A 10176-nucleotide genomic window follows, 5' to 3' on the forward strand; every position below is an offset into this window, starting at 1 on the left:
CCTCTGGTATCAGAAAACAAAGGAACATCCAGGAGTTGCAATGGGTACCATGTCTAACAAACTCAGAGGCCAGAAGAAGTCATTCCCACTGGCCAAAGGGGACATTCTGAGCATCAAAAGAATATGACATCAATTGATAAAAATACTCTGAATATGTCTAAACTGATTGTAGACAGGCAGAATATCAACTCCATGTCTTAATCCCCAAAACCTATGGTATGTTCTGTTACATGACAAGGGGGTATTGTGCTGAATTTAAGAGAAATAGATTATCATGGATTATCTGTGTAAGCCCAGTGTTGTTGCAAGGAGGTGGGAGAGTCTCATAAGAGTAATATAGTTTGAGGATTAATCCACCAGTGATTGCTGGCTTTGAGGATGGAGGAAGGGGCCATGGACCAAGAAGTGAGGGAAGCCTACAGAATCTGGAAAAGGCAAGAAAATGGACTGTCCCTTCGAGTCTCCGTAAAGGGAAAAAACCCTGCCAACTCCTTAGCCCAATGAAACCCATTTCAGACTTCTGACCTGAAGATCTGTAAGATAATAAACTTCTGTCATTTTAAACCACCAATTTGTTGCAATTTGTTTTTATTTTTTTTAACATGCAACAATATCCTTTATTATTATGTATGGGTTTTTAAAACTATTTCCTGAATCTCTCCATAAACAGGCAAAAATAAGTGTGCCACTTAACATATTGGAACTTGCAAACTTGATAATTGCCTAGAGAAGGGAAAATTATCCCCAAAACAGGTTTAACCAGGAGGCCAATGCATCTGACGACCTCCAAGAACATGGAGATGAACATGATAGACAGACTGTCCCCCATCAGAACCTTCATTCACCACCATTCAATAAACCCTTATTCAGGCCCAGATCATCAGCACATTTCTTGCCAACAATCATTAAATGTCCAAGAAGACTTTCATCATCATCTGCTGCTGCAGAAATCTGGAATATGTGTTTCTTGGGTACCACCAGAAAATGTGTTGGCGCTTGAGGGGAAATGTCATGGAAAGCAAGACACCGATCATCCTCAAAAATGATTTTGGCTGTGATTTCCTTGTGGATGATCTTCCCAAAGATCATGTTGCCACCAGGCCGGGTGAGCTGAACCTTGGCAATCTCATCTGCCATCTCGGCCTCCCTCCCGCGTGTTGGCCAGGGGACAGTATCAGGAGGAGGCTGTTGCAATTTATTATAGCAGCAATGACAAACTAAGGTATTCGTGTTATCTAAAAAATAAATCCCCAAACCAAACAAGACAGAGCAAAACACCTTGTTTGTCACCGCTGCAAGTAGAACTAAGGCATCAACACTGTCTCTGAAAAGCATCAATTTAAAAAGGTAAAGAAATAAGCATTTAGCTTGTCTTTCTTGTAAAAAATGACATTTTAGGGTAATCAGAACCCTAGTTGTTGGGAGCAGTTCTTTACAGAAGAATCACAGCAAACAAATGTGGAAGGAATGGTAGAATTATATTTTTAAAAATCACCTTTTTGTAATTCTTTTTTTTCTTTTTTTTTTTGAGTTGGAGTCTCACTCAGTCGCCCAGACTGGAGTGCCGTAGCCGCTCCCGGCCACCGCAACCTCGACCTGCTGGGCTCCAGCGATCCTTCCACCTCAGCCTTCCGAGTAGCCGGAATTACAGGCATGTGCTATCATGCTCGGCTAATTTTTTGATTTATTGTAGAGATGAGGTCTCACTGCCCAGGCGGGTCTCGAACCGGCAGGCTCAGGCAATCCACTCACCTCAGCCTCCCAAAGGCATAGGATTACAGGCTGAGCCACCGAGCCCGGCTTTTTGTAATTCTTAATGAAAGTATTGATTTAGGTAAAGATCATCAGTGTATGAAATCACTGAATGAAAGGTTGGTAGTGAATTTCAAATGGAGAGCTCACATCATCACGGATTTTTCTAAGTAATTTTTACATCCCTAGGATGGAATAACTATGCACCTCCTGATGGGTATTAACTACCAGGACTGTCTAGAAAGTACTTCTGCTTACACAATGGTGGACTTGAGTATAGCCAAATCTTCTGAGCCGACTTTCAGTTTATGGGAAATATGGATAGAGGAACCATAAAATGGATTCATGAAGACCCTGACAGAATGGAGCCATCCTCCAGGACTGCGGCCTGGGCTTCCTCAGCAAGTTATACAGATAAAGGTAGGGGCGGGAAGAGCAGGGGGCTCCAGATTGGAGCAGATTTAGGAGATACAGCAATCAAATGAATGTGTGGATCTTGACTGGATCCTGATTCAAACTCACTGGCTATACAAAGGACACCTCTGAGAGAATCGTGACTAGAGAATGGGTACTGGTTCTCAGGAATTATTGTTATTTCCAAGGTGGAGTCGGGAAATGGTAATAGACTGTGTTTATGCAGGAGAAAACATCCATAATTTATAGGAATGCAAGTGAAATAGGAAGAGCAGAATGACATGTGGCCTGAAATTTGCTTTAAGATGTTTGAAAAAGTAGAGGTGGGAAATGGATAAAATATCAGACTAAAATCTAAAAAACTGCTGATAATGTATGGAATGGTGGGTTATAAGGCCTTCACTATACTCTTCTCTACTATTTTGCGTGTTTGACAATTTTTACAGTAACTTTTTTTTTAGTTGGATTCTTACTCTGTCGCCCAGGCCAGAGTACAGTGGCATACTCATAGCTGCTGGGCTCCAGCAATCCTTCTACCTCAGCCTTCCAAGTATTCGGAACTACAGGTGCTCGCTGCTACTCCTGGCTAATTTTTGATTTATTGTAGAGATGAGGTTTTGCCAAGGTGCCCGGGCTGGTCTTGACCCTGCAGGCTCAGGAAATCCACTCGCCTTGGCCTCCCAAAGTGCTGGGATTACAGGCTAAGCCACTGATCCTGGACTACTGTAATTTTTAAAAGCAATAGAGTAGATGACTAGGTGTGAAGATAATAACTACTTTTGCAGTGGTAATGAAAACCTCCATTGTTCCAATGTCATGTGTAAGGGCACTGGTGACTTAGGTTGTAACATATAATTTTTATGACAGCATCCTACACAGATGCAAAATGTGCTTCATCTCAAACAACTTAAATTGAAAGGAGGATACTGTGCTTTCTGGAAACTGCATTAGATGACTCAAGAAGAGGCTCTGTGACACTGATTACAGAGATATGGGTAGAGTTTTAATAAGCTCACTTGCAGCCAAGAGTACCGGCTAATCCAACTGGAGTGGGCTGATTTACAGCCCGTTGAACTGAAGACTTGCCATAGAAGAGTGAGGAAATAAAATTAAGAAGGCCATTGAAGGGAGGAGGCATAGGAAGAACTCATACTTTAAAAACATATCTATTTACTTCCTGAGTGCAAAAGACTTCACTGAATGTCATTCAGATCATGAATAGCTATTAAACCATAGCTCTGATGCTTAAAATTAGCAGGAAAATAAATAATAGCCCATGCTTTTAAGATAATCTCTCCTCTAAGCATGCTATCCATGCCTAATGAAACTTGGTAATGTAGGTCTCTCTTATTAACATTATGTGAATAACTTTCTATTTTCAAATTACTTGAATATAAATTTGTCAACACATTTCAAAATAATTATTTTAAAGACGAGTATCTCCTAATGTGGTGCTCTAAACCAGGCCTCACTAAGTCATTACCAACAAGACTAGTAGGAAGAAAAATAAAACTTTGGGAATAAAAAGAAAATCTAAATAAGTAGAGAGCTATAGCATGTTTCTAGATGGACTTCAGTTTTGTGAAGACTTAAGTTCTCCTCAAATTAATCTGTGAATTCATGACCAAAATGCAAATGAGCATAAATATAAATTAGAATGTTAAAGAATTTCACAAACTGATTCCCATTTATCTAGACGAAAATATGGACAAAAATAACCAATAGAATTTTGAAAAAGTAAAACAGTGGGGATCTGCTCTACTAAATAAAAAACCTTGTTGTACCTACTAAAACAGTAGACTGACACCACACACACACACACACACACACACACACACACACACACACACACACACACACACAGAGTAATTTGGCATTTTGAGTAAAGGGGAATAGTGGTGTGTGATAGCTAACTATCAAATTAACCTATAATCCTTGCACATTATGCACAAAAATTAATTCCAGAACATTTAACAAGATGATAAAATATAAATACAAAAAGTAAGGGGCTCTATTTTATTACTCTGGAGATCAGAGGACTTTCCTAAGCAAACCTTAAGCCTGGAAAACATAAAGGAGAAGATTAATGGATATGATGAAACAAATGTAAAGCATGTATGTGACAAAAGGTGTCATAGGCCAAATTTAAAGACAAGTAAGAAAAATCACACTGAATGATCTTTCATGGAGCATATTTCATGGAGCATATTTAGTTTGTAAATCTGTTTGCTTAGACAGTACCTGTTTGCTAAAATTCCAGTCTGGTTCACATGGTCCTGGGCAAGAGCAGGGTCAGGAGGCCTAGACAGTGTTTGAGTGTCCAGGAAGTATGGGAATTTGTGTCAAATGAATCAGCATTTTTACTAGACATAATTTCATCTGCCAGTCATTGGGAAGGAGACATTGCTTTGAAAAAACCCCAGAAAGCTATGTGCTAATTTCATCAGTATTAGTTTAGGAATTCTTCTCACATGATTACAAAAATGAGTCCCAAAATAGAGGCTATTTGTGGCCTGCAATTTTTCTCTATGTATTTTTTTTCTTTTTCATTGCTGCTGTCGTCCATCCATTCCATTCAATTATTTGGTGCAGGCTAACAGGACTTTTCAGCTCCTTCCTGAAAGGTCCCATTGCTTTCTTTCACTTCATCCTGGCCAGCCGCCCCTCAGATCTTGCTGGTTTTGTTGAACTCTGTGGCACCCTGTAATTGTCCCTGTGAAAGCAGAGCCATCACCTTGTATTGGGACTGTGTGTGTCCTCTGCTGTCACCCCCTGTGGACGTGGGCTTTCTCAAGGCAGGGAGCAGGTAGGATTCACTGTGTATTCTTGGAGTCAAGTGTAACACTTGGCTCAGGGTAAGATGCAGAACCTATCTTTCAAATGAATGAATGGCTAAATGAATGAATTACATTTTCTTCCTCACAAAGAGTATATGTATTTAATGTCCTATATTAGATATGGTTAATATCCAAAATATTTGAGTAGAGACATCCGTGGCAAGATTCAATTCTTCAAATGGTATGAGATCAGAAATTCTTAAATTCATTTGAATGTGCAAAAACATTGTGTAGGTTATAACATCATATTTACCTCCAAATTTGAACAGATTTGGCATACATATAGCTTTTTTTCTAACTATGAAAAATGACTTTCCTTAACTGTGCTAGGAGAGCTTATATGAAAAAAATGCTGTCTGTCATGATTTATTAATGAGTAATAAAATGTGAAACTAGAATCAACTGGGAGCAAAGTAGGGAAATGGGAGTAAATGTCTCAAATCACAGAACTTTTTCTGGAAGACTTTTATTTGTTATGAAAAAGGACTCTGAAAGCTCTGTATGTAGCTGTGTGGTAGTTCCCCCTTACCTGCCATTTCGCTTTTTGTGGGTTCAGTTGCCTATGGTTAACTAAGGTCTGAAAATATTACATGCAAAATTCCAGAAACAAACCATTCCTACATTTTAATTCACATGCTATTTTGACTCGCGTAATAAACTCTCATGCCATCCCTCTTGGAACATGAATCCTCTCTTTGTCCAGAGAGTCCATGCTGTAGACACTATCTGCCTGTGAATCACTTACAGCTGGCTTGGTCATCAGATCAGCGGCAACCCTCATTTTACTTAATGATGACCTCTAAGTACGAGAGTAGTGGTGCTGGCAATTTAGATATGCCAAAGAGAAGTTATAAAGTGCTGCTTTTAAGTGAAAATTTGGAAGTTTTCAAGTTAAGGGAAGAAATCATATAATGAGGTTGCTAAGATCTCTAGTAAGAATGAATCTTCTAGCCATGAAGTTGTGTTATTCTAACCAAAGACACTCCTATCACTTAGGAAACTGAAGGATTTGGAGCTCTGTACTAGGAACCAGAGACAAAGACCAAATATGTATATATGTATTATGCCACATACATCATGCTCAAAAGTTTTCCCCTCTTCTTTGTAACCAAACAATATGTACTTTTTTTAGTCTGGCTTTTTAACTCAGCATAATTATTTTAATAGCCATCTATATTGTTTAATGCATCAATAATTTATTCCTTTTTATTGTTGAATAATATTCCATTATAATGATATCCACATTTGCTTATCCATTCACATTTTGAGGACTTTGTGTTGTTTCCTGCTTTTGACCATTAAAAATAAGGCTGCTAAGAATATTCATGCACAAATCTTTGTATGGTTTTATGCTTTCATTTCTCTAGGGTAAATACCTATGAACGGAGTGGGCTGCTCATATGGTAAGGTGTTTAACTTCTTCAGAAACTGCCAAACTGTTTTCCAAAGTGTTTGTTCCATTTTACATTCTCACTAGCAGTGTATGAGAATTCCAGTTATTCCACATCTTTGTCAACATTTGGGATAGTCTTTTCTAACTTTAGCCACTCCAGTAGGTATGTAGCAGACACTCTCTGTGGTTTTAATTTGCCTTTTTCTAATGATCAGTGATGTTGAACATCTCTTTATACTTTTCTTTACTATCCATGTATCTTCTTTGGTGATGTGTCTGTTCAAATCATTTGCACATTTTTATTCAGTTGTTTGTTTTCTTATTCTTGAGCTTTAAAAGTTCTTTATTTATGCTGGATACAGGTCTTTAGTTAGATATTTGATTTGTCAGTATTTTCTTTAACTATGTGGCTTGTATTTTCATAATCTTAATGTCTTTTTAGAAGCAGCAGTTTTTAATTTTGATGAAGTCCAATTTATCAATTTTTCTTTTATGATCATGCCTTTGCTGTCATGTTTAAAGTCTTGCTTAACCCTGTCACAAATTTTTTTATATGTTTTCTCTGAGAATTTTTAAAGTTTTAGACTTTATATTTAGATCTGTGGTCCATCTTCAATTACTTTTTGTATGTTGTATTAGATTACCAGGCACATTCTATGAGCTAATAATTAAAACATGCAAGATATTAAAAATACAAAGAGGAATTGAATAGTACAATGAAGAGAATTAAAAGTAAAACATAAGATAACAGTCAAGAATGTAGGGGGAAAATATGGCATAGACTAGATTTTCTGATTGTTAGAGAGGAAATTAGACTTTTTAAATAAATAAAATTCTACTCCAGGGAAGACTTTTACATGAAAGTATATAAAATCTAATCACCCCTTACAGGAGAGGAATAGTAAACATTATATTATAATAAGCATTGTATTCAAGAGGTAAATAAGGGAAAATAGAAACTTAGAATGGAATAGGTAAAAAAGTAGCTAGATTGGGTGACTGTTTCTAGAATGTTTCTTCCATGAGTGTTCATGGGGAAAAATGAGAGTCATAATAGGTAGAAAACTGATCCTGATGTACAAAATGTTAGAGAGAAACTCAATTCTATTGAAGAAGAAGGAAAGATTGTCAGTCTTCAAAAACAAATAGTTAGACTCAGTTGAGTTTAGACTAGTCCAATCAAGGAAATATTTGACAACATGAAAATTGAGAGATGAGGAAAGTTTTTGTTGTTGTTGTTGTGTTGGAGTCTCACTTCATCACCCAGGCTGGAGGGCAATGGCATACTCACAGCCACCGCAGCCTTGACCTGCTGGACTCAGGCTATCCTTCCACCTCAGTCTTCCAAGTAACTGGAACTATAGGTGCACACTACCATGCCTGGCTAATTTTTTAATTTGTTGTGGAGATGGAGTCTCGCCAAGTTGACCAGGCTGTCTTGAACCCCTGGGTTCAGGCAGTCTTCTCTCCTCAGCTTTGCAAAGTGCTGGGATTAGGGGCCTCAGCCACCATGCCCAGCTGAGAAGTTTTAATACCTGATTTTTACTTTGATATTCCTTGCCTTTCAAACATCTCCTATTTGAAAATTTTATAGGTAATTAGCAATTTCAAATATTTTTTAAACCATTATTTTATTAATTCCTTCAGATAGAACTTAGAGACAGGAGCATAGTATGAGTGGCTTATTATTCCTAGGTATAATTAAATGCAGGGACAAGTAACTGGTTAATCTTATGTACTATTATAATTAGTGGTAGGACTGTCCTTAGCATAGTGTGACCTTTTTAAACTGTGTTTTGTAGCTTGTTTGTAAAGTAACCCCTTCATCTTCTTACATAAATTTTTCATAATTTGCTGAGTACTTGCCATGGCCCAAGTGCTGGATTTTATATAGAATTTAACACTTGATTCATGGTACTCTCTCATTACTCATTTATACATGACTTTTTTTCTTTTATAGTCACTGAGTCATTCATTCATTTTAAAAAATGTAATGAATACTTACAAAACCAACATGGGGACAAGAATATTGATAGTAATTACCTTCAACTGGGCTCTGTGGCTCAGCCTGTAATCCCAACACTTTGGGAGACCGATGAGAGTGAACTGCCTGAGCTCATGGGTTTGAGACCAACCTGGGCAATTTGGCGAGATCTCATCACTATAATAAATCAAAAATTATCCGGGTACGGTAGTGCATGCCTGTAGTTCTGGCTACTTGGAAGGCTGAGGCAGAAGTTTCGCCAGAGCCCAGCAGGTTGACAATGAGGTGGCCATGAGTGTGCCACTGCACTCTAGCCTGGGCGACAGAGACTCCAACTCAAAAAAAGAAAAAGAAAAAAGAGAGTGATTCTATTCTATTATGTGTTCCGCCTCCTTCCATCTCTTGGCCTCCGGTGTCCTTTCCTGCACCCTATCATAGGCCACCACTCATTAGAATTGTGTGTTACTTGTTTACTTGCCTCTCAGAAATTTATATTACATATATGTTTTTCTATAGGTTATAATTTTACTTTTGGTTTTATAACTAGGGTGTCATGCTATATGTCTAAGAGCTATGGAACAACATCAAATGGTCTAACATATGAGTGACTGGAATACAGGAATGAGAAGAGAAAGAGCAGATGAAAGAAATAGGCGAAGATGAAATGACTGAACATTTTCCAAGATTAGTGAATGATAGAACCATAGCTGGGAAGAGTGTGTTTGCTGGAGGTGGGGCGGGGGGGCTAGATAGAAAGATTTGTTAAAGGATACATTATAGCCGGATAGGAGGAAGTTCTAGTGTTCTATAGCACTGTAGACTGGCTACAGTTAACAATTATATCAAATAGCTAGAAGGAGGGTATTGGATGTTTTCAACACACAGAGAAATGATAAATGTTTGAGATGATGGATATGCTAATTACCCTGATCTGATCACTATACACTGTGTATGTCAAAAAATCACTATGTAGCCCATAAATAGGTATAATCATTATATGCCAATTAAGGAACATTAAGAAGTTCAGAGAACCCCAAACAGAATAAATATGGGGCAAAATAGCACTACTGTAGATTCATTATTGTTGAACTGCTGAAAACTAAAGATCAGGAGAAATTTCTAATGCAGCTGGATGAAGAAAAGTAGACCAGATAGAAAAGTAGGCCAGATAGAAAAGAAATGTGTGTGCAAAGGAAGTAAAGAAAATTATACCACAATTCTTATGCAATTAAGAAGACAGCAGAGCAATGTCGTTAAGTGCTGAGAGAAAGCCCAACAAATCTGCCAACCTAGGATCCTAAACCCAGTAAAAGTATCTTTCAGAATTGAACGTAAATTAAAATCATTTTTAGGCAAAAGCAGGCTGCTGAGGGAGTTCATTGCCAGTTACCCTGCACTACAAGAGATATTCAAGGAAATTTGTTAGGGATAATGTTTATGGTACCACGTGGCATTTGGATAGCCACAAAGAAATGAAGAGCACCAAAATAATAAAAAGGTGGTAGAGTATAAGACCTTTTTTTTTTTAACTTTTAATTGCAATAAAAGACAGTTGCATCACTTAAGCAAAACAGGAAGAATATATTGCGATGTTTATAATGTATGTAGAAATAAAGCGTATGATAAAAATAGCACAAAGGGTAGGAGGGAGGGCATGGAAATGTAAAATATTATCTGAAGGTAGACAATGATAAATAGAAGATGCATATTGCAAACCCTAGAGCAATCACTTTAAAAAAATAGAGAAAAGTGTGAAAATAATCTAGTAGTAGAGATAAACGTGGAACCACAAAAAA

General features: G+C 37.6%; 1 pseudogene across 1 annotated transcript; it reads right to left on the bottom strand.

Moving 5' to 3' along the window:
• Positions 1-601: 601 nt before the first annotated feature.
• Positions 602-1137, bottom strand: LOC103251023 (annotated as a pseudogene). Its single transcript, XR_002481419.1, has one exon. The product of XR_002481419.1 is annotated as a histidine triad nucleotide-binding protein 1 pseudogene (transcript).
• Positions 1138-10176: the final 9039 nt, after the last annotated feature.

This window comes from Carlito syrichta, unplaced genomic scaffold, assembly GCF_000164805.1.
Source record: "Carlito syrichta isolate Samal-C Ts95f unplaced genomic scaffold, Tarsius_syrichta-2.0.1 Scaffold6260, whole genome shotgun sequence".
In the NCBI taxonomy this organism is placed as follows: domain Eukaryota; kingdom Metazoa; phylum Chordata; class Mammalia; order Primates; family Tarsiidae; genus Carlito; species Carlito syrichta.